General features: G+C 52.0%; 1 protein-coding gene across 3 annotated transcripts in view; it reads left to right on the forward strand.

The window, feature by feature from the left end:
- Positions 1-1,294: 1,294 nt before the first annotated feature.
- Btk (tyrosine-protein kinase Btk29A) overlaps positions 1,295-23,807 on the forward strand; it is a 739,841-nt gene continuing 717,328 nt past the window's right edge. For 2 of the 3 annotated variants that reach the window (XM_068358867.1, XM_068358885.1), the window contains exon 1: positions 1,295-1,442. The gene's annotated coding sequence lies outside the window, so the exon portion shown is untranslated. Of the gene's footprint in view, positions 1,443-1,553; positions 1,788-23,807 lie in introns of all 3 variants that reach the window. The other variant, XM_068358876.1, reaches the window with a different exon arrangement.

Consider the following 23,807-nt stretch of genomic DNA (forward strand, 5'->3'; position numbering starts at 1 on the left):
ATGGCGACATCACACATCCCTGTCTCAACCCCACTCTCAAGGGAAACCAATCGCTCACTTCATTTCCTATCTTAACATATGCTTTACTACCTTTTTAGAAACTTTTCACTGCTTGCAACAACCTTCCACCAATTCCATATAACCTCATCACATTCCACATCGCTTCCCTATCAACTCTATCATACGCTTTCTCCCGATCCATAAACGCAACATACACCTCCTTACTTTTTGCTAAACATTTTTCGAATATCTGCCTAACTGTAAAAATTTGATTCATACGTTCCCTACCTCTTCTAAACCCCCCTGTACTTCTAAGATTGCATTCTCTGTTTTATCCTTAATCATATTAATCAGCACTCTACCATACACTTTTCCAACCACACTCAACAAACTAATACCCCTTGAATTACAACACTCATGCACATCTCCCTTACCCTTATATAGTGGTACAGTGCATGCACAAACCCAATCTACTGGTACCATTGACAACACAAAAATATTGAACTATCTCACCAACCATTCAAGTACAGTCACCCCTTTCCTTCAACATATCAGCTCTCACACCATCCATATATATATATATATATATATATATATATATATATATATATATATATATATATATATATGTGTGTGTGTGTGTGTGTGTGTGTGTGTGTGTGTGTAGACGCGCCGTTGCATAGGGTAAGTCTGGACCGTGCAACTGATCTGTACAGATCATCCGCGCGACTAAATTGATCCGAATGTCAAGCATTGCCTCAGGAGCTGTTCTTTGTCGTTTCCAGAATCTTTATAAATGGATATTTGTTAAAATGTTGATTTTCTATTCTTGAAGTAGGGCACTGTCTCTGAGATTTTTTTCAATTGGAATAAGAATAAAGGTCATCTCTGGTCTTCCATTGTGATATCAAAGAATTGGTACTGCAAAATTGTAACATGCATTATCGTTCTTGATAGAGCAATTGATACAACGCGTAAAATGGAGAACATTAATACTAGATAAGACACACGCATATGGAATAGTATTTTGAATGTATAAAAAGGTATTTGATCTCTATTATGAACTGACAAATAGGAAGTTTCTTTTCCATATGAATACCTGGCGTGACTAACTGAAAAATATAACCTGGGAATAGTAGTTTTGTTCCATGAAGGACATTCAAGTTCTAAGATATGACACAGTCTCCACTTAATTCATGATATTTTACACTCAGGTATAACTTATATAGTCTTAACATTCACCAGTTTATAATAAAGACAATGCGTTTATAGAGAACTTCACAGGGAGCAGTAGTGCTCGATTACTCTTGGCAGTTTATTGTTGGGCAAGTGAAGTGGAAGGGGAGAAAATTGACACCCGAATAAACTATGAAATAACTGTGATTTTACGTGCTAATTATTCTTAAGAATTAGTGATATAAGCGATACATAAGCATTTAAATGTAAGTTGGTCATATCATTCGTTTATCCTTTGATATATGTGTGATACTAGTATAATAACTAAGTTCGAGTGCTGCTACAGGTTAGTAATAATTGACTTTCCTAATCAACAGGTTGCTTCAGATACATTGACGTGATGTGATCTGGGAATTTTATTTTTCTTATGAGGCGTTTTGATGTGGTTCCGTGAATTTCTGCATGTTTTGTTCGTATTTATACACTAGAAGTGTAATACCAACGTTTCTACCTATGACTAACTTCTGGAAGGGTTCCTTTGCTGTAGGCTATTCCTGCTTCATAAGAAATTTCAAATGGCTGAAGTTCATCACTGTAGCATAAACCGTAAGGTAACTTGTAACATATTAACGTCATATGATAAATGCATAGGCTAGGGGTAACGTTAAGTAATGTGAACTACAGCCTAGCCTGTGCTTTTAAAGATTTAGGTCGTGCTTGCCTAGGACTAGGCTTACTAATTCTGGTTTGGTGTAACTGTGATCTTTTATCATTCCAAATGGGATTGACTTTATTATAGAACAGTATGCAGGAATTTGGTTGATACCTGAATTCAGTGATTTTCGTTCAAGTCACTAGCTGGCAACTCTCACATTCTTTGCATTTGTAATGAGACTAGGTTCCCAGGACAAAGCATTTTCAAACTTTGCTCAATAAAAGATACAGTTCATTAAACATGATTTTAAAGCATTTATACTCTATTTTCTATCAAAATATCAGCTACATCATTATGGAAGAATTAACCCAATAACCTTTAATTATGATAAAGATAAAAAAAGAAAAAAATTCTTAATGACCCTGACTTTTTAGTCACCATAGTTTAATGTAAAAAACCTATTGGAGATGTAGTTGTGGGCGGGGTCTAACTGGACTTTAATTGGCAGTCTCACGGTGACACTCTCACAAGCAAGTCATCTGTCAAATATGACTAGAGCTACCCTACAGCTACCGGATAACTGTAACTCTTGTTAAGCTTATTTCACCAGATTCTCTATAAAAAAAATAGGTATAACCAGTCCTCTTAACATCAACTAAACAACTGCCATCCGCAGAAGAAGACGAAAAGTTATAAAGCCAATAGCATATGGCTAGACTCCAGAGTTATCCTATCATCATCCTCACCACTATAATTATAATTATTATTATTGATATTATTATTATAATAATTTAAGATACTTTAAGATACTCTGTAGATTCTGCACATAATACGTGTGGCTGAATATGTTTGACCTGATTATAGTCTCCCGTTCGTAAAATAAAATTAAAATAATAGAAAGGTAGAATTAATTGTATTTCTAATAGCGAAGATAACTCACCACCTCGTTTATTCATTTATTTATTTATTTTTCCTCAAACTGAAAAACCCATTGGGAGACTCAAATTAAAAAGTAGCGTTGACTGCAGTCTAAACTATGAATTTTAGTAATTCATTGCAAGTTTTGAAATCACGATCCTAACTAACATTTGTTTTATACTCAAAACAACATAAGCAAATAATAAGTAATAACTTTGAAATCATACCCCAAATGCATAAATTGTTATCATTAGACTATAATGTTCTCCATCTAGCCGCCCTAGTCTCACTGACTCTCGCTGAGTCACGTTGACAAAGGGATTCGTGCCGCAGTAACTTATTATTGTTCCGTAACCGAAATACAAACCACGCTATTTACAAAGGGTATTACTTTTAGCGTAGCTGAAATGGCGAGCCATTAGAATTTAACGAGGGTGTATTACCCCCGCGCTAGTTAGCGGGGGGGTAGGGGAGTGGTAGCTAGCTACCCCTCCTCCCCCTCACACACAGGTGAATACTCACTTTAACTTTTGGCTCGGATTGTGACAGACGTCTCTGTCTTGGTCCTCGCTTGGCAGCCATTGTCTGTTTTGTCTTTACTTAATCGCTTACATTTCATTTACTCAATATATATGTAAACATGTTTTCATGTTTGTATATATATTTGAGTATAGAAATAAGTAAGTTTCCTTTTCAGATATGTGTGTGTGTAGTGTACGATATCTTCGTGGAGGCCTCGGCAGTTAGGCCACCACGGCGTATTTTATGGGTGGCGATCGAGTTTGACTTATGTCTTTCTCTCTCTCTCTCTCTCTTGAGGTCGTTCACCCTTTTACTACGTGTTACTACGCCCTTGTAGCCTAGCTTCCTTTCCGTGTGGGGGGTTGCTACGCCGTACGTTTGTATCAATTAGTTATGAATCTAATTGTAGTTGTTTTTTGTTTTTCAGCTTGTAGAACGATTCCTTTCGGGGTTTTCGTTCTTTCTTTAGTGTTCATTCATTTTTAAATTACATAATTACATAGTTACATAATTATAATTGTTATAATTCTGTTTTGGTTACAGCTCTCCTTCCGCGAGTGTAAGTGGTTGTGAGGGCACGTGCCTGTTGTGTAATTCTTGTTCCTTTCCCTCGGGATTCCTCTTCGGAGCCTTCCCGGGGGAATGAATGTGTACTAATATTATTTGTTTTATTTTTTTACAGTTACCGATCTAGTTCGTTTCTGTAATATAGCAACGGTGTGAGCTGTCTGGGGATTCGGCTGTTGCTGCCTCCCCCCTTGTATTTTCGTCAGGGGCGTGTCTCCTTCTACTGGTAGTACTCCCGTGTCGACGGACAGCTCTCCAGTTCATTTTAGAACAGTCAGGAGGCTTGCCTCCTTGGGCGGATTACTTTCCTTCCGAGGGAAGTTTTTCCTGTCCAGGCTTGAGTTTTCCCCTTTTGGGGGGTTCTTCTCTTGCCTTTTTTTCGTGCGACTATGCTCTTGGTGCTGAGCGATCGCACCTGCAGTTTCGCTCAAGGGGCTGGGCAACTGCAGGAGCTCCTCTTCGGAGGATTGCTCCTTTTAGGTCACTGGCTGACCAGTCTCTTCCACGAAGTGTTTCTCTTTCGTTCGCGAGAGAGTACACTCATAGAGACTCCTCTTCGGAGGTTTCTTCTGTTGCTGTTGCTGTTGCTGTTGGCCTCCCTCACCGTAAGGCCCACCGTCCGCCTCGTCGTAAGGGCCTCTCATCTCCCTATAAGGGTGCTTGAGGCGCCTTTTTGGATCTCCGTTTGCAGCCTACAACTCCTTTTTCTCGATCTTCCGCCTTGGTGCAGATGGACAGCAGTCTGATCTCGTCTTCCGACGGGCAACGGTCTTCCCGACGGACAACGGTCTGCCCGACGGACAGCGGTCTTCCGACGGACATCAGTCTCCCGGCGGACAACGATCCCTTCGGGGCAAAGGGTTGCCCCCACGGGGGTTCTTCCCTTGCGTGTCAGGGTTTCCCTGCGCGCCCTTCTGCTCATCAGCGCTCTCCTGTTCGTCAGCGCTTTCAAGATGATCTTCCCTGCGGTTCCTGTTGGTTCCTGTTACGCGCCCTGTGCGCCCACGTTCGCCCTCGCGATCTAGAACTTCGGTTCAGGTCGGGGTCAAGGACTCTTCTTCTTTGCGCAGGCTTCCACGCGTAGCCTTCTGCTCGTCAGCGATCATCAGCTCGTCAGCGATCATCAGCTCGCCAGCGATCATCAGCCCGCCAGCGATCATCAGCCCGCCAGCGATCATCAGCCCGCCAGCGATCATCAGCCCGCCAGCGATCATCAGCTCGCCAGCGATCTCCGGATCGCCCACGTGTGTTACAGCCGGCACGCCAACGTTCTCCAACACTTCTGAAGGAACATGGTTCGCCAGCTACTAGCTCACCTGCGCATGCTGATCGCCATCGCACAACCCTCAACTGCGGATGCTGATCGCCATCGCGCGACCCTCAACTGCGGATGCTGATCGCCATCGCGCGACCCTCAACTGCGGATGCTGATCGCCATCGCGCGACCCTCAACTGCGGATGCTGATCGCCATCGTGCTACCCTCAACTGCGGATGCTGATCGCCATCGCGCGACCCTCAACGGCGGATGCTGATCGCCATCGCGCGACCCTCAACGGCGGATGCTGATCGCCATCGCGCGACCCTCAACGGCGGATGCTGATCGCCATCGCACGACCCTCAACTGCGGATGCTGATCGCCATCGCGCGACCGCACACCTGCGGATGCTGATCACCATCGCTCAACCCTGCGCATGCTGATCACCATCGCGCGACCCTCAACTGCGTATGCTGTTCGCCATCACGCGATCGCCCACCTGCAGATGCTGTTCGCCATCGCGCGACCGCCAACCTGCGCATGCTGATCGCCATCGCGCGACCCTGGCATGCTGATGACCATCACGCGACCCTGTGCATACTGATCACCATCGCGCGACCCTGCGCATGCTGATCACTGCTCGCGATCGCTCACCTTCGCATATGCGCGTTAGCGCTCACCAGCTCACCACCGATCGCTTGTTGATCCATATCGCCAGCAGTCCTCCTCGCCCACGCGGCAGCGTGTTTCCTCGCCATCGCGCCAACGCTTGCGTTCGCCGCCTCGGACTCGCTCTCATCCACCTGCCCACCCTCACGACCGCTCGCCCACGCGACCGCGCGACCGCTCGCCTGTGCAACCGCGCGACCGCTCGCCCGTGCAACCGCGCGACCGCTCGCCCGTGCAACCGCGCGACCGCTCGCCCGTGCAACCGCGCAACCGCTCGCCCGTGCGCCCACACGCCCACGTGCCTGCACGTCTACGCTCATGCTCTCCAATGTTCGCCCACGCGCGAACCAACGGTTTTTTCCATCGCGCAGACGGATGGTGTTCCGTCGCGCGAACCTACAGTGTTTCTTCGCACAAATGTCGGCTTATTTCTTGCAGTATCCATTGCTCGTCTATGGGTTATCGCCCGCCGACCACCAGGAATTCCCGTCGCGCGAGCTCCAGGGCAATTGCGACCACGATTCCCAATGGGGTTTTCGCAGCATGACCAGCCTGGCGAGTTCTTCTGGAGCGTATTTCCAGAACACTGTCTCACCCCGTAAACACAGAGCATGGCACTTGCAAGAATAGGAGAAACTTAAGGGAGATCTGAGCAACACTCCTCTATTCCTGAACCTGGGTTAGCCCTTCCCCGTCATTCCCTGGAAGGATTTTTGGCGGGGGGGGGGGGGGGGGGGCTTTCCGTTCGAGTTTTCTCCATCGGACAAGGGGTGACTGCTTACCTCTTCCTCTGGGAGCTTACCAGGTTCTTTCCCTCCTCGGTTACGGCCCGAGGTTTGGTTCAAGGTAGCTACAGGAAGATCAAGGGTACTTTCCTCCTCTCGAGCTCAGGCACCTTGGCCTTTCGTCGTTAAGTATCTAACTTGCGGACAAGCTCGATGTTGTACCATCTGGACGCGCTGACTGAGGGCTTCCTTCGGGTGTCTCATCTGTGGAGGTCGACGACCTCAGACACCCTTCCATCCTTGAGAAGAGTTTGTTTGTGCCCAAGGACAGAGACTTAGACAGCTGCTGTGCGGAGTAAATCGACTTCCGGTTTCACTCCTCCAAGGCGCTTTCTTCCAGACTCTGCAGGGCTCCAGTGCTTTTCTTTCAACCACGTCGGCCTAAGTTATCGGCTACGACAACTGGGACAAGGTGTCCAATTGCAGTTTTCTCCTGTCAGGAACAGATGGCACGGGAGACTCCCCCGGGGGGGCATAGTCCTAAAAGGAGTTCACGAACTCTAGGATTGCAGGTTTTTCGCTGGGAGGATGCTTAAGGTTACTCATTCGAATGACAGCTTCCCGATGCCCATTCCCGCATATTCTCTGTGAGTAGCCAAGGATATCGCGCCTGCCGTCTGTCAGCGAATTCAGTGTCTCTGAACCTCTATGCCATAGCGTCAGCAGAGTTGCCCGGTTGGGCAGAATGATCCATACCTTAGGCGAAGGTCTTCCTTAGGATCATCGACGGCTTCACCCCCGGCCCCCTCAGTCGATCCTTTCTTGTAAGGAAGGATCTGAGAGGGGATGTCCATAGTCGACCTCTCAGCCTCGATCAAGTTTGTCGAACAAACTTCGGCCAGCAGAATCGATCAGACTGGTAACGAGGCGACAGGACTCCTTAAACCCTGGATCGGAAGGACGGGTACTTTCAGTTTCCATTCCATCCATCTTCCAGGGTGCTTGTCGAATTCAGCCTAGACTGCAAGTATTCCTGCTTATGATGCAGTGTGGCTATCCCGCCGTGGCATAGCAGGTTTGTTTCCCCAGAGAACTTTCCCTGCCTTCCTCTTGGCCACTCAGGTGCAGGCTTCCGCCTCCTCTCCTGTTTGGAGGGCTGGTCAACTCCAGTAGGCTCGGGTTTCGACCTTCTTCAGCGCCGGGACAAGCGTCCAGATGCCTACCATGAGTGTGGGCTCATGGTATTTTGCTTGGAGCCTTCTCTTCCTCTGCCTCAACATCTGGAGTATCTGGCCATGATATTGAGTCAACCGCCTTACCACATTGGAAACCCCGCTTCTCGTCCATCCAGCGAGGTTAAGCAACGTCGGTACTTGGATGGGTGACCACCTGGGGACGCCAGATTCTGTTACCACATCCTCCGAGCCTTCCTTTCGGTTGACTGTGGCAAGACTGAGAAGAGTCGCAGTACCTGTTCTCAGTCAAGCAGAGCTTTCAGCCCTACCTTTGAACGTTTCCTAGTTCTTCTTTCCTCATTGACCCGTCTATAGTCCGAACGGTCGCCTCAGGATAAGTTCCATGTGGGGCGATCCAAGTTCCGGTGGCTTCAGGCAATGTTTAACCGGACTCCCTGGCCCTATGGGACCAGCGGAACTATTAGACCTGCAATGGGTGTTGACCTATGGAGCCTCTTGATGGTAGTGGATATTCTCGTCCTTTCCCCACATTCTTGATGCGGTTCTCGGACTCGTCAAAGGAAAGGGGGGGGGGGGGGCATGTTCCGGTCCAGGCCTATGGTCAAGACCTGAAGGATACCTCTCCATCATTCAGGCAGGCTTAGGGGCCTTAGTCTGGCCCCTCTTCAGATCCTACAGCTCCTGCCGAGTCTCCCCGTTGCGCGTCGACTTCATTCTAACCAGCAGGGGACGCATTTTCACACCTTCACATCTTGCAGTAGAGATACCGGGATGATTGAGATTCTCTCAATACCACCATCGGCTCTCTCATTCCAGGCAGGGGAATGTTTCCCTCAGACTATCCGAGCAGAGCCTCATAGAGAGAGTGTACCTAGGGGTCTTTGACCTTGGGTAACCAGCAAGTGCTGGTCTGGGGGACCTGATCGCGACAGCTTGGAACCTCAAGCTTCCGCTAGTCTTCCCCCCAGTCTCAGACCCCGAGACACTGGCAAGATGCATTCCGGTGATGGTGGGACAACTTCGACGCCTGCGTCTTCCCTCCTTTTTGTCTGCGGACAATGGGCCTCAACAAGACCAGGTTGTCTGTCAACCTTTCAATGGGAGAGCTCCACTGGGACTACGCGCAGAACGGTTTCTGGACCCCCTGCTTCCCCTGACGGAACTCCCGGGAGAGCTTCTCCCACGGCGCAGACTTCTCAAGCAACCACACTGCGACATCTCTCTCGAACCGGGGCGTCGCTTCGGCTTCATGCCTGGAGACACTACGCTTCCTCCTCTAGAAGAGACAACCCGTTACAGTCGCGGTACGGAGGTCGCGTCATCTGCGATAGTCATCCACAGGGGTCTCCCAGGCAAAGTGAAGAGTCTAAGGTGGTTGGTGCTGTGGGAGATATACCTCTTCCCTTGAGGCCCCTTCTCCAGCAATAACGGTCTTATTGCCTTTCGGCGGGAGGAAACTCCTTTCCGCTCTCGGCAATGAAGCCTGTCGCTCAGCCTTTCCCTGACCTTCAGGCTTAAAGGAATAACTTTTTCCTGCCCGCTGGATCTATCCTCGCTCATGCGAAGCTACGATCGTCCCTGCCCTAGTCGGAGGAAGACCTCCAACTTGGAGCATGGCTCGGACTTTTTAGTCCTTTAAGAGATCTTCTCAAGACCCCCTTTTACGACAGGCCTCGGATTGTATTCCGCCTTGGGTCTTCTGCTCACTCTGGCCACGGCCAGTGTGTAAGCAATCTTCTTGGTCTCTTACTACTCCCCCCTTTCTAAGGAAGAGGGGAAGGCAACATTCAGGCTCGCTCCTGAGTTGTTGGCTAGACTCAGAATCTGAGGGTCCCGGCCCTTCGGTCCGATTCATTCAAGATTTCGAGTCTCCATTCTGTGTCTGATGTCCCAAGACCTTCTCTTTCTTGCCAGTAAGGAATCGAGAGGTTAGCACTGGGAACAGCTGCAGTTTGTCCTCAGTTGCAGCCGATTTGGGAACACAAGGAGGACATGGGGGGAGAGTCACCAGTATACCTCTTCAGCCCGGACTCAAGGACATTCATCTCGTCCTGTCTTCAGACCCTCCCCCGTCACGTCGCCCTACAGCACGATGTTGGATACATCGCAACGTCCCTCGCCTTCGAGTAATACTACTCTGTGACGCAGGTGCTACAAGCTGGAGTCTGGAAGCGTCTGATGACCTTCGCAGCCCGCTTCCTGCAGGGCGTGACCCACAGGAGTCTCGATACGTTTTCTATCGCTCTGTGGTGGCTACACAACAGCTGGTCTAACCTCAGGCTCCCTTTTGGACAGGTAGCAGAAGGTTGAGGGCATTGTTATCAGGTTTTAGTCTGCATGAACGAAAGAAGTATGTCTGGCCCTTACTTCTTTCTTCATCATCCCCTCTACGGGGAAGCAGCATCCTGGTCTCTGCATAGCTGACCTCGAACCTCTGCAGGTAAACCATGCTTCCTTGTGTTCCGAGTATTGAGTCAATACTGTCGCGTCCCCCATACCCTGACGAGGTGGTATTGGGAACGTCCTAACCCAGAGCTCCTTCTGGAACTCCAGGTCAACTGCCTAGGACGAGTCACACTTCTTCCTTCACACACAAGCTTACGTAGGCCACATGGTTCCTTGCGGAGCAAGGAACTTGTGAGGTGCAGGGACTCCTTTTCTCGAGTGCGACTCACTCGGATTCTGAGTCCCCGGGTAAAGCCAAAGCCAGTATGGCTGGGGACTTTCCACCCTTCCTAAGGGATAAGTCACCCTTTGTAAATAGCGTGGTTTGTATTTCGGTTACGGAACAAATGACAAATTCGAAGATAATTTGTATTTTTCCTAACCATACAAACCTTAGCTATTTACACACATTTGCCCGCCAGCCCTGTCCCCCAAGACAATTCCTACCTCTAAGTGAAAGTGAGTATTCACCTGTGTGTGAGGGGGAGGAGGGGTAGCTAGCTACCACTCCCCTACCCCCCCCCGCTAACTAGCGCGGGGGTAATACACCCTCGTTAAATTCTAATGGCTCGCCATTTCAGCTACGCTAAAAGTAATACCCTTTGTAAATAGCTAAGGTTTGTATGGTTAGGAAAAATACAAATTATCTTCGAATTTGTCATATTTATTTTTGTTTTTGTTCTGAAATATCATTTTAGCATGAAATTTTTTTTTTTTTAATAATTTAACATTATTCAATGATAAATTATCCATAAAAAGTGACCAATGTTGTCTCATACATACACATGTTTATAAAGTGAAATATAAGATTTAATACTAAGTGGCAACTTAAGACTAACGCTTGTCTGAAGCAAAAATAAAAAAAGTATCACCAGTTTTGCTCCATACTGTACAATATTATGTAGGAGATTGGAACTACATGGTCAAATATACAGTGTTGTATTTCTTGAAACTGCTATTTTGAACCTTGTATCCTAGAGGCGGAGGTCTGTAATAACCTTGAAACCTAATTTAATTCATCATCACCATCATCTCTTCTTATGTCTATTGACGCAAAGGGCCTCAGCTATATTTCGCCTGTTGGCTGTATCTTGAGTTTTTAAATAAATACTTCTCCATTCATCATTGCCTATTTCATGCTTCATAGTCCTCAGCCATGTAGGCGTGGGTCTTCCAACTCTTCTAGTGCCTTGTGGAGCCCAGTTGAATGTTTGGTGAACTAATTTCTCATGGGGAGTGTGAAGAGCATACTACCACTAGAGAGTTATTTGGTCCTTTGACTGGCCAGACAGTACTACATTGGATCCTTCTCTCTGGTTACGGTTCACTTTCCTTTTGCCTACACATACACCAAATAGTCTGGCATATTCTTTACAGATTCTCCTCTGTCCGAATACACCTGACAACACTGAGATTACCAAACAATTCTTCTTCACCCAAGGGGTTACTGCACTGTATTTGTTCAGTAGCCACTTTCCTCTTGCTAAGGGTAGAAGAGACTCTTTAGCTATGGTAAGCAGCTCTTCTAGGAGAAGGACACTCGAAAATCAAACCATTGTTCTCTAGTCTTGGGTAGTGCCATAGCCTCTGTACCATGGTCTTACACTATCTTGGGTTAGAGTTCTCTTGCTTGAGGGTACACTTGGGCACACCATTCTATCCAATTTCTCTTCCTCATTTGTTCCGTAACCGAAATACAAACCACGCTATTTACATGGGGTATTACTTTCGGCGTAGCTGAAATGACGAGCCATTAGATTTTTAACGGGGGTTTACTACCCTCTCGCTAGCTAGCGAGGGGGTAGGGGAGGGGTAGCTAGCTACCCCTCCCCCCTCACACACCGGTGAACTGATTCACTTCGCTTTTGGCTCGGACGGTGTGCAGACGTGTCTGCTCCCGCGCTCGCATGGCAGCCATTAATGTTTTGTCTTTACTTAATTACTTACCTTTCTTATACTTAATATATATATAAACATTCTTATGTTTATGTATATATTTGAGAATAGAAATACAGTAAGTTTCCTTTTCAGTGTTTGTGCTGTGTGTGTGTAGTGTACGACAACTTTTCCGTGCAGTTCAGGCCTCCACGGTGACATTTCATGGGTCGCGATCTCTCCCTTGGTCCTTCGGTCGTTCTTTCGGCTTCCGATTCTCGGGCGCCGTGGGGAATCGTCATCGCTTGACTTTATTTATTAATCGGTTTTCTCCGCTGTTCCTCCTTCCCTATGGGGAACTTGGTCTATCAGCGAAGGGAACTTGGGAGTTTAGTTTGTCTACGGTCTCTCTCTCTCTCTCGAGGTCATTCACCCTTTTACTACTACGTATTACGGTAGCTTCCTTCCCGTTGCGGGTTGTGTTGCTACTCCGTTTATTTTGTCTCAATTATTTTTAATGAAATCTAATTGTATTTGTTAACTTTTCAGCTTCTGTGTAGAACGCTTCCCTTCGGGGTTCATTCGTTCTTACTATTAGTGAACATTCTTAGATGAATTACATAATTATAATTGTTATAATTCTGTTTTTGTTACAGTTCTCGACTTCCCCCCCTTCCCCGTGAGTGTCAGTGGGGGAGGAGGGCGCATACCTTGTGTAATTTTTATGTTCTTTTCCCTCGCGGTTCCTCTTCGGAGTTCCCCCGGGGGAATTAATGTTAACTAATTATTTATTTCATTTTCACAGTTAACCATCTAGTTTTTCGTTTGCCTAATGTGCCAACGAAGCAGAGCTGTCCTGTTTGGGCCTGGGGAGTTTGCTGTTGCTCCCTCCTCTCTAGGCCTTCGTCACGGGCGTGTTCCCTTCTCCTAGAAGTTCTCCCGTGACAACTGTCAGCTCCTTAGTTCATCTTAGAACGCTCAGGAGGTTCGCCTCCATGGGTGGGTAACTTCCCTTCCGAGGGAGGTTCCCTTCCCAGGTTTGAGTTTTTTTTCCCCTTCAAGGGTGGGGGAACTTCTCTTACCTTTATTATTCCTGATTGGTTTTTTCCTGGTCCTCGGGCAGTTATGCTCTTGGTGCTGAGCAACTGATTTTGTAACCATGCTCAAGGAGCTGAGCAGTTGCAAGGCCGGACCATGGAATTCGTGCGGCTATGCTCTTGGGGCTGAGCGGTCGCACTTGCAGCTACGCTCAAGGGGCTGAGCAGCTGCAGGAGCTCCTCTTCGGAGGATTACTCCTTATAGGTCAGCTTGCTGATCCAACGGCCCTAAGTGGCGCCATCATCAGTTTCTTCTTGTCTCTTCTACGAAGTGTTCACCTCTCTCGTTCGCGAGACAGGACACTCATAGAGACTCCTCTTCGGAGGACTCCCCCTGCTGTTGTTGCTGATGTTGCTGAAGGGTCAGTTCCCCCCTCCGAACATCCTTCGAGGGGGCAGCTGAGTCCAACGGTCTCTCCTGAGAGTGCTTCTCCCCCTTGGGGGAGTTCACTAACAGAGACTCCTCTTCGGAGGACTGATGATGGTGCTCCTGTCCGTGGTCGTCTTCATCTTCACCCCCCACAGAGGATCCTCCTCGATGAGAGCAGACTGTTGCTGCTGCATCGCTAGAACTTTCGGCAGATCGTTCGCGATCTCTGACGTCTTTCAGACCTTCTTGTCTTCCATTTCCGTTCCTGGACGCAGATGCGCAGTGGGCGCCAACGCATCCGTTATCCAACGGGCACCGGTCCGTTCGGGGCAAAGGGCTTTCCTCACAATGTGAGTAAGTCCTTTAAGTGCCAGTTGTTCCGTAACTGAAATACAAACCACGCTATTTACATGGGGAAATTACTTCAGCGTAGCTGAATGACGAGCCATAAAGTTTTAACGAGGGTTTCCTACCCCACCGCTAGTTAGCGGGGTGGGGGGGGGGTAGGGAGGGGTAGCTAGCTACCCCTCCCCCCTCACACACACCGGTGAATAGCTCACTTTACTTTTGGCTCGGAGAGACGACAGACCTGTCAGCGCTCTCCTCTTTGTTGACTGCCATAATCTTGTTTGCTTTTTCTTTTCAGTGTGTGTGTGAAGTTGGCCTCTGCGTACGTGCTCTGGACTTCCCGGCCGCCCTTGTGGGACCTTTATGTCGGCCGTGGACACGGATCCTCACTCCTTATGCCCTCACTGTAGGGGCCAACGGTGTGATATGTCTTAACGTGTGTATTGAGTGTAGGGAGTGGTCTACCTCCCAGTGGGAGAGGTTTGCCCGGCGACGTAAGAAGAAGGCTAAAAGGGATCTTTCTCCTTCGGAGGCTTCTCGGAAGAGAGAAAATCCCAGGTCTTCTTCTTCTGCCGCCCTTTCCTCCTCCGAAGCTCCCACTCGAGCGGCCTCTTCCGAGAGACCGGCGAGTGGTAGCGTAGACCGTAATGTTGTTGATGTTGTTAACCGATCCCGGGGGGAGGGAGAGGTCGTTGCCTCCCATAGCGAGGCGGCTGCCCCTTCCCCCTCGGAGGAGGTAGTGGTATCTAATAATGATCTTTTTCAGCTTTGGGCTTCCTTGGGGCTGCAGGGTTCGCCCTCCAAGGAAGCTCTGCTTGACATGATCAAACGGGGTGCGGCCGCCGAACAATCGTCAACTTCAGCGGAGATAGATCCTCTGTCTGTGGTTGACGTTGTTGTGTCGGAAACATCCCGTGGGTCTGGCCAAACGCCTGTTCCTGCGGCTGCGGTAGCGGAAGGCTCTGTCTCCCCCTCTGAACATCCTTCGAGGGAGGAGCTTAGTCCCACGGTCTCTCCTGCCGGTGATACTCCCTCTCGGGGGAGTTCACTTATAGAGACTCCTCTTCGGAGGCCCATCGATGGTCAGCCTGCTGATCCCACGGCCCCTCGTGGGCGTGTAAGGCGGAAGGCTCGTCCTCCCCTTCGCCGTAGAGGCCTTCCTTCCCCCTTCAAAGGGGTTAAGAGGCGCCTCTTCGGCTCGTCGTCACCACAGTCCTCTGCGGAGGAGACGACTCACCGTTCTCCTGACCTGCCAGCTACCAACCTAGACCTCTCCGGGGATTGTTCGCGATCCCCTTCGGAGGATGGTCGTCCTTCAGGACATGGTGACCTGTCGCCCAGACCATCTACATCTAAAGATCCTGATGCGCTTCACTCGCCTCCTGATACTGCCTCTGCGCAGTCTCCAGGCCCTTCGGGGCTGCAGGGACTTGAGCGCGAAACTGCGCCTCTCACCCCTAAGCGCCGGGCACCGCCTGCGCACCCGCCTGCTGTGGCTCCTGCTATAGCGCCTCGGCGCTCACCCTTAGGCGTTCGTGCCTCTGTTCCTGTCATGCGCCAGGGTTCCCCTGCGCGCCCACGCCCTTCGGCGCCCCGGCGCCCTCCAGTAGTTCCTGAAGTAGCGCGCAAGCGCCCAACTGCGCATATGCGCCCTGCTCCTGATATAGTGCCACCGCGCTCACCTGCGCACACGCGGCCAGTTCCTGATACGGCGCCTACGCGTCCACCGGTGCCCCAGCGGCCACCTGCGCCCACACGCCCTGCAGCGCCTCAGCGCTCCCCAGTTCCTGTTTCATCACGCGCGGTCCAGGAGGTTCCTGAGTTGGGGCACAGGCGCCCACAGGTTCTTGCGGACTCGTCGCGCCCCTCGGGGGAAAAGCGCGACACGCGCCCACGCACGGTTCCAGTTCCAGCGCTCACTCGCACACCAACGCGCCCGCGCGTTGCTTTGGACCTATCGCGCCCACCTAGGGAGGTGCGCGATACGCGTCCGCGCGCAGTTCCTGCACCAGTGCTCACACGCATACCAACGTGACCACGCGTCGCTACAGCTCAGCGCGCCGCCCAAGAGGTTCCCAGGTTAGCGCCCGGGCGCTCACGGCTGCCTCTGGGCTCTCCCTCTAGACCGCACGAGCTTGCTACTCATACGATCGTGCACGACACTCCAGTATCGCGCCCTGATACTGCTATGCGCCCCGTTCCTGTATTTAAGACAACTAAGGTTGCCCAACGAACTCCAGAGCGCCCTCACGCGGCCTCCGCAGCAGCGCACTCCGGTGCGACCGCATCCTGATGCGCGCCCACGATCACCAGCGCGCCCACAAGCGAGTGTGCCGGCCTTACCAGACCAGCGCCAACCCTCTCGCCCCAAGGTCGCTCGCGACCCTGCTCCAGCGCTAACGCGCCCTCAGCCGGTTCTTCCGGACACGCGCTCAGGTGCCCCCGTTATCTCGCGCCCTTCGGGGCCGCGCCAGGTCGCTGCTCGCCTGCGCGTTCGGCCTCCTCCTGCTCCAGCTCCAGATTGCCGCACGCCTACGCCATCACCTACGCGCTCTCGCGGCCATGTTCCCGCTCCAGCGGCTGCGCGCCCACGCGCCACCGCACCATCGCTCCTGAACACCCACCTGCGCGCCATCACGCCCTCGCGCCTGCCCACGCGGGTACGCGCGCGCGCGAGTTTCCAGTATCGCGCCATCCATCCACGCGTGACCCTGATCAGGGTCATATGCACGAGCCCCATCGCGATCGCCACCAGGCGGATTCTTCCTCGTTGCGCTCCCCTCCCCGCAAGCGCAGACCAGCGCGGTGCCAGAGGGGGAGCGCTCCCCGGACAGGTCTAGGGATTCTTCTCTTTCAGCCTTGCAGGCGAACCCTTGTTTGTCGACTCCTCCTAGGGATCCCTCGATCCCCTTCCCTCCAGAGGGAGTGTCCAACTGCGCGGCTGTCAGACAGCAGCCCTGGTTCGGCACCCTACTCAGAGCTCTTGTGCAGGCGATTAAGCCAGCCCTCTCTGACTCGGGTCGCGAACCAGCGGCAGCTTCCTCCCCCCTGAAGAGGAAGAGAGGAGTCTCTCCCGTGGATCCGCCTCTGAGGCCTATTCTGTCCCCACGCAGATCCTTACGCAAGGCTCCTACTCCCCCTCAGACCTTCTCGCCCTCCCCTGCGGAGGAGGATTACCCCTCCTCAGGAGAGTCGGATGAGCAGGAATACTCCCCCATCGCACCAATGGGGGAGGTTCCTCCTCTCCCCGAGAGGTCTTCTCGTCCAGAGGTGGAGAAGGACCTGCCTCCTTCGCTTCTCGAGTCCTGTATCCCGCCCAGGAGAGAGCCTAAGGACTCTAAGATGATTCCCAAATCGTCAGCTAGGATCAGGCAGGAACCGTCTAGAGCCGTCGAGGATGTCCATGTGTCCCCCCAGGAAGAGCCCCTGGGGACGGGAGACTTCGCTGCAAGTCCTTCAGGAGGAGAGCACCAGGAGTCAGAACATGCGTTCTGGCAAGTCCTGACCCTCATGAGGAACCTTAATGGGATCGCAGACCCTGAGGTCCCACCTCATGAAGGGAAGGACACGGTCCTGGACCGCGTCTACGGCACTCAGAAACCCTTTAGGGCCAGTGCAGCTTTGCCCTGGTCCCAAGGGATGAGTGCCAGGGACAAGGTCGAGTGCCAGCTCGCTGAGCTTGCCTCCTCCAGCAGATCGAGTGCCGGTAGTAAGCTCCTCCCTCCTCCTCGAGTCCATCAGAGGAGGTACTTTGAGATCCTCGAGGAGTCTTCTGTGAGTCTTCCCTTGCATCACTCCGTGGAAGAACTCACAGGGGGAGTCCCTCTTGAGAGACTCTCCAACCGGCACGTGTCCTTCTCAGCCACTGAGATCCTGAGCCAGGAGAAGGTCATCAAGTGCGCCATGCAGGCTACTTCATGGCTCGACATCTGGCTGGGGTCTCTGGGCATCCTGGTGCGGTCCGAGGACCTCTCCCAGGAAAGCACCAGGAAAGCGCTGGAAACATTTCTTCTCTCGGGCACACGGACCATTGAGTTTCTGTCCCACCAAGTCTCGAGCTTGTGGGCCAACACGATCCTCAAGCGTCGGGACGCTGTGGATGAGAGGTTCCACCATAAGGAGTCTTGCAGGCTCAGACACTCTTCCGTTCTCGGTAAGAGTCTGTTTGAGCCTAAGGACGTGGAGCTCACTGCCGAGAGGTGGAGGAAATCCAACCAGGATTTCCTCATCCATAGGGCCCTGACATCGAGGCCCTACAAGCCTCCAGCAGCCCAGCAGCCCCGTCCTGCTAAGGACACAAAGAAGACGACCACCGCAGCGAAGCCCAAGGTGTCTAAGCCCTTACCTGCCAAGAGCAGGAGGGGCAAGAAGTCCTCTAGGGGAGGCAAAAACCCTAGAGGTACCGGCCGAGGCCGGAAGCGCTAGGGTTGGCAATCCCCCTGCATGTCCGCCAGTGGGGGGATGCCTTCAGAGTTGCGCGACAAGGTGGCAGCAACTCGGGGCGGATGCCTGGACGATCTCCGTGATCTCTCTAGGGTATCGCGTCCCGTTCACAACCTCTCTACCTCCCCTGACAGCGAACCCAGTGTCGTTGAGCTCTTTTGCCATGGGATCGGCAAAAGGGCAGGCTCTCCGGGCCGAAGTCCAGACCATGTTGGAGAAGGATGCTCTCCAGGAGGTTGTAGACGGGTCCCCAGGTTTCTACAGTCGACTCTTTCTTGTGAGAAAGGCGTCTGGAGGCTGGAGACCAGTCATCGACCTCTCGACCCTGAACGGGTTTGTCAAGCAGACTCCGTTCAGCATGGAGACGGCAGACACGGTCAGGCTTGCAGTGAGACCGCGAGACTTTATGTGCACACTGGGCCTGAAGGACGCGTACTTCCAGATCCCAATCCATCCGTCTTCAAGGAAGTACCTGAGATTTTGCCTAGACAACAAGATCTACCAGTTCAAGGTGCTGTGTTTCGGTCTCTCCACAGCTCCTCAGGTGTTCACCAGAGTCTTCACCATCATCTCTTCATGGCCTCACAGGATCGGCATCCGTCTCCTTCGTTATCTGGACGACTGGCTGATCCTGGCAGACTCGGAGGCGACCCTTCTTTGCCACCGAGACAGGCTCCTCGAAGTTTGCCAAGATCTGGGGATCGTGGTAAATCTTGAGAAGTCCTCTCTGCAGCCCTCTCAGAAACTGGTATATCTAGGCATGATCATAGACACCAGTCTCCACAAAGCCTTCCTATCAGACGAAAGGATAGCAAGGCTGAGGAAGGTTGTGAAACCTTTCCTCAATCGAGAGGGCCCAATCGTGGCTTCGTCTCCTCGGTCACCTCTCCTCCCTGACCCGTCTCGTTCCCAACAGTCTCCTCAGGATGAGATCCCTCCAGTGGCGACTCAAGTCTTGGTAGAGTCAAGGACTCGACTCCCCGGACATCCTGATCCCCATGGGATCTGCGGAACGAGCGGACCTCAGTTGGTGGGTGGCAGACGAGAACCTACGAAAGGGAGTGGATCTTCTCGTCCCTTCCCCGGATTTGATGCTGTTTTCGGAGACATCAAACAAAGGGTGGGGGGCCCACGTTCTGAACCACAGGACCTCAGGCCTGTGGTTAGAATCAGAAAAGTACTTTCACATAAACCTGCTAGAAATGAAGGCCGTATTCCTGGCTCTTCAGAAGTTCCACCAAGTCCTGGCGGGCCACTCTGTGGTGGTGATGAGCGACAACACCACGGTCGTGGTTTATATCAACAAGCAGGGAGGTACCTTTTCGGAACAGCTATCCCATCTTGCAGTAGAGATCCTGAGATGGTCCGAAGTCCACTCGATTTCACTAGCGGCTCGCTTCATTCCAGGCAAGAGGAATGTGCTCACCGACAGTCGGAGCAGAGCGACGCAGATAGTGAGTACCGAGTGGTCTTTGGATCCTCATATAGCCAACAAAATCCTGACTTTGTGGGGTTCCCCGACAGTGGATCTGTTCGCTACGGCGCTGAACACCAAGCTCCCGCTGTACTGCTCCCCAGTCCTGGACCCCAAGGCTCTCTGGCAAGATGCCTTCCAACAACAGTGGGACAACGTCGACGTGTACGCCTTTCCCCCGTTCTGTCTGATGAGGAGGGTACTCAACAAGACCAGAACATCGGTCAATCTCTCGATGACCTTGATAGCTCCGCTATGGCATCATGCAGAGTGGTTCCCGGACCTTCTGCAGCTCCTCAGGGAGATCCCGAGGGAGCTCCCTCCACGTCGCGAGCTACTCAAACAACCACACTCTAACATCTACCACAAAGCCGTAGCTTCGCTTCGGCTTCACGCCTGGAGACTATCCAGCATCTCCTCACAGAGAGAGGGTTTTCACTACAAGTTGCGAAAAGGATGTCTGGCCACCTGTGCAGGTCATCCGCTGGAGTCTACCAGGCGAAGTGGCGAGTATTCTGTGGTTGGTGCCGTGGAAGGCGTATCTCTCCCCTCGATGCCACTTTACCAGCAATAGCGGAGTTCCTCGTTTATCTGCGGGAAGAAATGCACCTTTCAGTCTTGGCAGTGAAAGGCTATCGCTCAGCCTTAAGTCTTGCCTTCAGGCTCAAAGGAATGGACATTTCCTCCTCGCTGGAACTGTCTCTTCTCATACGGAGTTACGAGCTTACCTGCCCTCAGTCGGAAGTGAGACCTCCTCCATGGAACGTGGTTCGAGTTCTCAGGTCTCTTAAGAGACCTCCCTACGAACCATTACGCCAGGCTTCTGATCGCCACCTTACCTGGAAGACGGTGTTCCCGCTAGCTTTGGCCTCGGCCAAGTGAGTCAGCGAACTTCATGGTCTCTCCTACGACGTCGCCCATTCAAGGGGATGGGGGGAGGTAATGTTCAGCTTCGTCCCTGAGTTTGTTGCTAAGACTCAGAACCCGGGAGTGCCGGACCCAAGGTTCGACTCTTTCCAGGTTTCGAGTCTCCATTCTGTAACAGATGACCCAGATCATCTCCTACTGTGCCCAGTCAGGAGTCTTAGGTTGTATCTTAAAAGAACAGCTGCAGTCCGCCCCCAGGTGTGAGCTTTGTTCGTCAGCACCGGGGAAACGAAGAGGAGGGTCACCAGGAATATCATCTCAGCCTGGATTCGCAAGGTAATCCATCTGGCCTTGAATCCTGACCCTCCGCCGTCACGTCGCCCTAGGGCGCATGACGTCAGGGGCGTGGCTACGTCCCTGGCCTTCAAGAAGAACTTTTCAGTGACGCAGGTCCCGCAAGCTGGGGTGTGGAAGCGTCAGACCACCTTCACGGCCCACTACCTGCAAGACGTGACACACAGGAGGCTCGATATGTTCTCTATCGGCCCTGGTCTAACCTCAGGCTCCTTATGGGACAGGTAGCAGAAGGTTGAGGGCATTGTTACCCGGTTTTAGTCTGTGTGAATGAAAAGATCTGTCTGGCCCTTTTCTTTTCTTCATCCTCTCCTACCTTGGAGAGAAACAGCATCCTGGGTCCCTTGCACAGCTGACCTCGAACCTCTGCAGGTAAGCCATGCTCCCTTGTGTTCCTAGTATTAAGTTGTAATACTGTCATGTCCCCATACCCTGACAACGTGGTATTGGGAGAGTCCTAGCCTAGATTTCCATCTGAAGAACTCCAGTTCAACTTCCTAGGACGAGTCACTGCTCACCTTCACACACAACTTACGTAGGCCGCAGCGGTCTCACAACTGCCTGCGAGGTGCAGGGGCCCCTCGACCCTTGAGTTCTTTAATAAACTCGGGTTCAGGGCCCCCGGGCAAGCCAAGCCAGTATGGCAGGGGACTTACCTCCCTTCCTAAGGGTTAAGTCACCCCATGTAAATAGTGTGGTTTGTATTTCAGTTATGGAATAAATGACAAATTCGTAGATAATTTGTATTTTTCCTAACTATACAAACCTTAGCTATTTACAGTTATGTGCCCGCCAGCCCTGTCCCCCAAGATAAGTCCTACCTCTAAGTAAAGTGAGCTATTCACCGGTGTGTGTGAGGGGGGTAGGGAGGGGTAGCTAGCTACCCCTCCCTACCCCTCCGCTAACTAGCGGTGGGATAGGAAACCCTCGTTAAAACTTTATGGCTCGTCATTCAGCTACGCCGAAATAATTACCCCATGTAAATAGCTAAGGTTTGTATAGTTAGGAAAAATACAAATTATCTACGAATTTGTCATGTTTTACCTGTGCAACCACGTTCCCCTGCGCGCTCTCGCGCAATCTCTCTCCTGCTGTGGACCAGACTTCTGCTGAATCAACTCTCCAGCGATCTCCTGTAGCTGAGTCTCGCCGTAGATATCCTGATCGCCAGCGCTCACCTGCGCTTCTGAGACCTTCTGTGCGCCAGCACTCTTCAGCTCGCCAGCGCACATCTGCACGCCATGTTCCTGCTACGCGCCATGCGTGCCAACGGTCTCCTGAACAATCCGCGCCAACGTTCGCCCACGCGCCCACGATCTTCGGATCTGGGCGCAGGCAAGGAGATTATTCCTTCGCTGAACTCCCACGATCGCCTGCTCGCCAGCGCACATTTGCACGCCCTTTCCTGATGTGCGCAATGAGTGCCAACGTTCGCCCTCGCGCCCAGGATCTCCGGATCTGGGCACAGGCAAGGAGATTATTCCTTCGCCTCCTCGCCGACGATCACCTGCGCTCCCTCGGAGCTCGCCCACGCGCAAGCCATCGCCTGCGCACCATCACCGGTGCGCACTTCTAGACTTGATCGAGTCTCTGGGCGCCCGCGCGCCCACGAGAAGTCTACTGTGCCCGCCCACGAAAAGTCTACTGTGCCCGCCCACGAGCGTTCGCCCTTGCGCGCAACCTCACCATCTGGTTCTGCACCCTCGCTGATATCTTCTGGCCGTGCAACGGCGCGCCAACGATCTCCTAAGCGCCCGCGTGATTCTTCGCCTGCGCGCTAGTATTTTTTAAAGCACCAACGCGCTCACTCTTCAGATCGCCGTAGGTCTCCTACGCGTCCACGCGTTACCTCTCCTGTATGCGATCAGTCGCTATGCGCCATCGCCCGCCAACGCGCCATCGCCCGCCAACGCGCCATCGCCCGCCAACGAGCCATCGCTCGCCAACGCGCCATCGGTCTCCCGGCCGCCAGCGCTCGCCCTTACACCCGCGCTCACCCTCACCTGCGCTCCCACGCGCACTTTCACCTGCGCGCCCTTTCGCCCGCGCGCATGCGCACCCACGTTCGCCCGTGCGCATGCGCACCCACGTTCGCCCGTGCGCGAACCAACGATTTTACCATCGCGTGAGCGCCAGCGCGATTTCGGCCGCGATTCCCGTCAGGTTTCGCAACACGGGCAACCTGGCGAGTCTTCTGGAGCGCGTACTTCCAGATCATCGTCGTCACGATCTCCACTCCGTAAACGCAGAGCAGCGCATGAGCAGGAGCAGGAAGAATCTTCAGAGAGGTCTGGGCAATATTCTTCTCCTTCTTTTCAGGCAGCATCATCATCTCTACTCCTCAGGATCACCCGATCCCCTTCCCGCCAGCGGGAGTCGCTGACACTGCGTCTGTCAGCCGTCAGCAGAGGAGGTACTTTGAGATTATGGGGGAGCCTGGTTTAGCTCTGCCTCTCCACCATTCCGTGGAAGGGCTTACCAGGTAAATTTCTTTCGAGAAACTCTCCGCCCGGCAGGTGACATTCTCGGCTTCGGAGATCTTGAGCCAGGAGAAGGCCGCAAAGTGTGCCGTGCAGGCCACTTTGTGGCCGGTTGTCTGGCTTGGATCTCTGGGCATCCTGTTGCAATCCGATGACTTGTCCAAGGAGAGCACCAGGAAGGCCATGGAACTTTCCTCCTCTCGGGCACGAGCACCATCGATTTCCGGCTCACCAAGTTTCGAACTTTTGGGCAAACTCGATGTTGAAGCATTGAGATGCAGTGACCTAGAGGTTCCTCTCGAAAGTCCCAACCGTGGATGTCGGCAAGCTCAGACACTCTTCCATCCTTGGAAAGAGCTTGTTTGAGCCC

Source organism: Palaemon carinicauda, chromosome 2 (assembly GCF_036898095.1).
Source record: "Palaemon carinicauda isolate YSFRI2023 chromosome 2, ASM3689809v2, whole genome shotgun sequence".
NCBI classification, from domain to species: domain Eukaryota; kingdom Metazoa; phylum Arthropoda; class Malacostraca; order Decapoda; family Palaemonidae; genus Palaemon; species Palaemon carinicauda.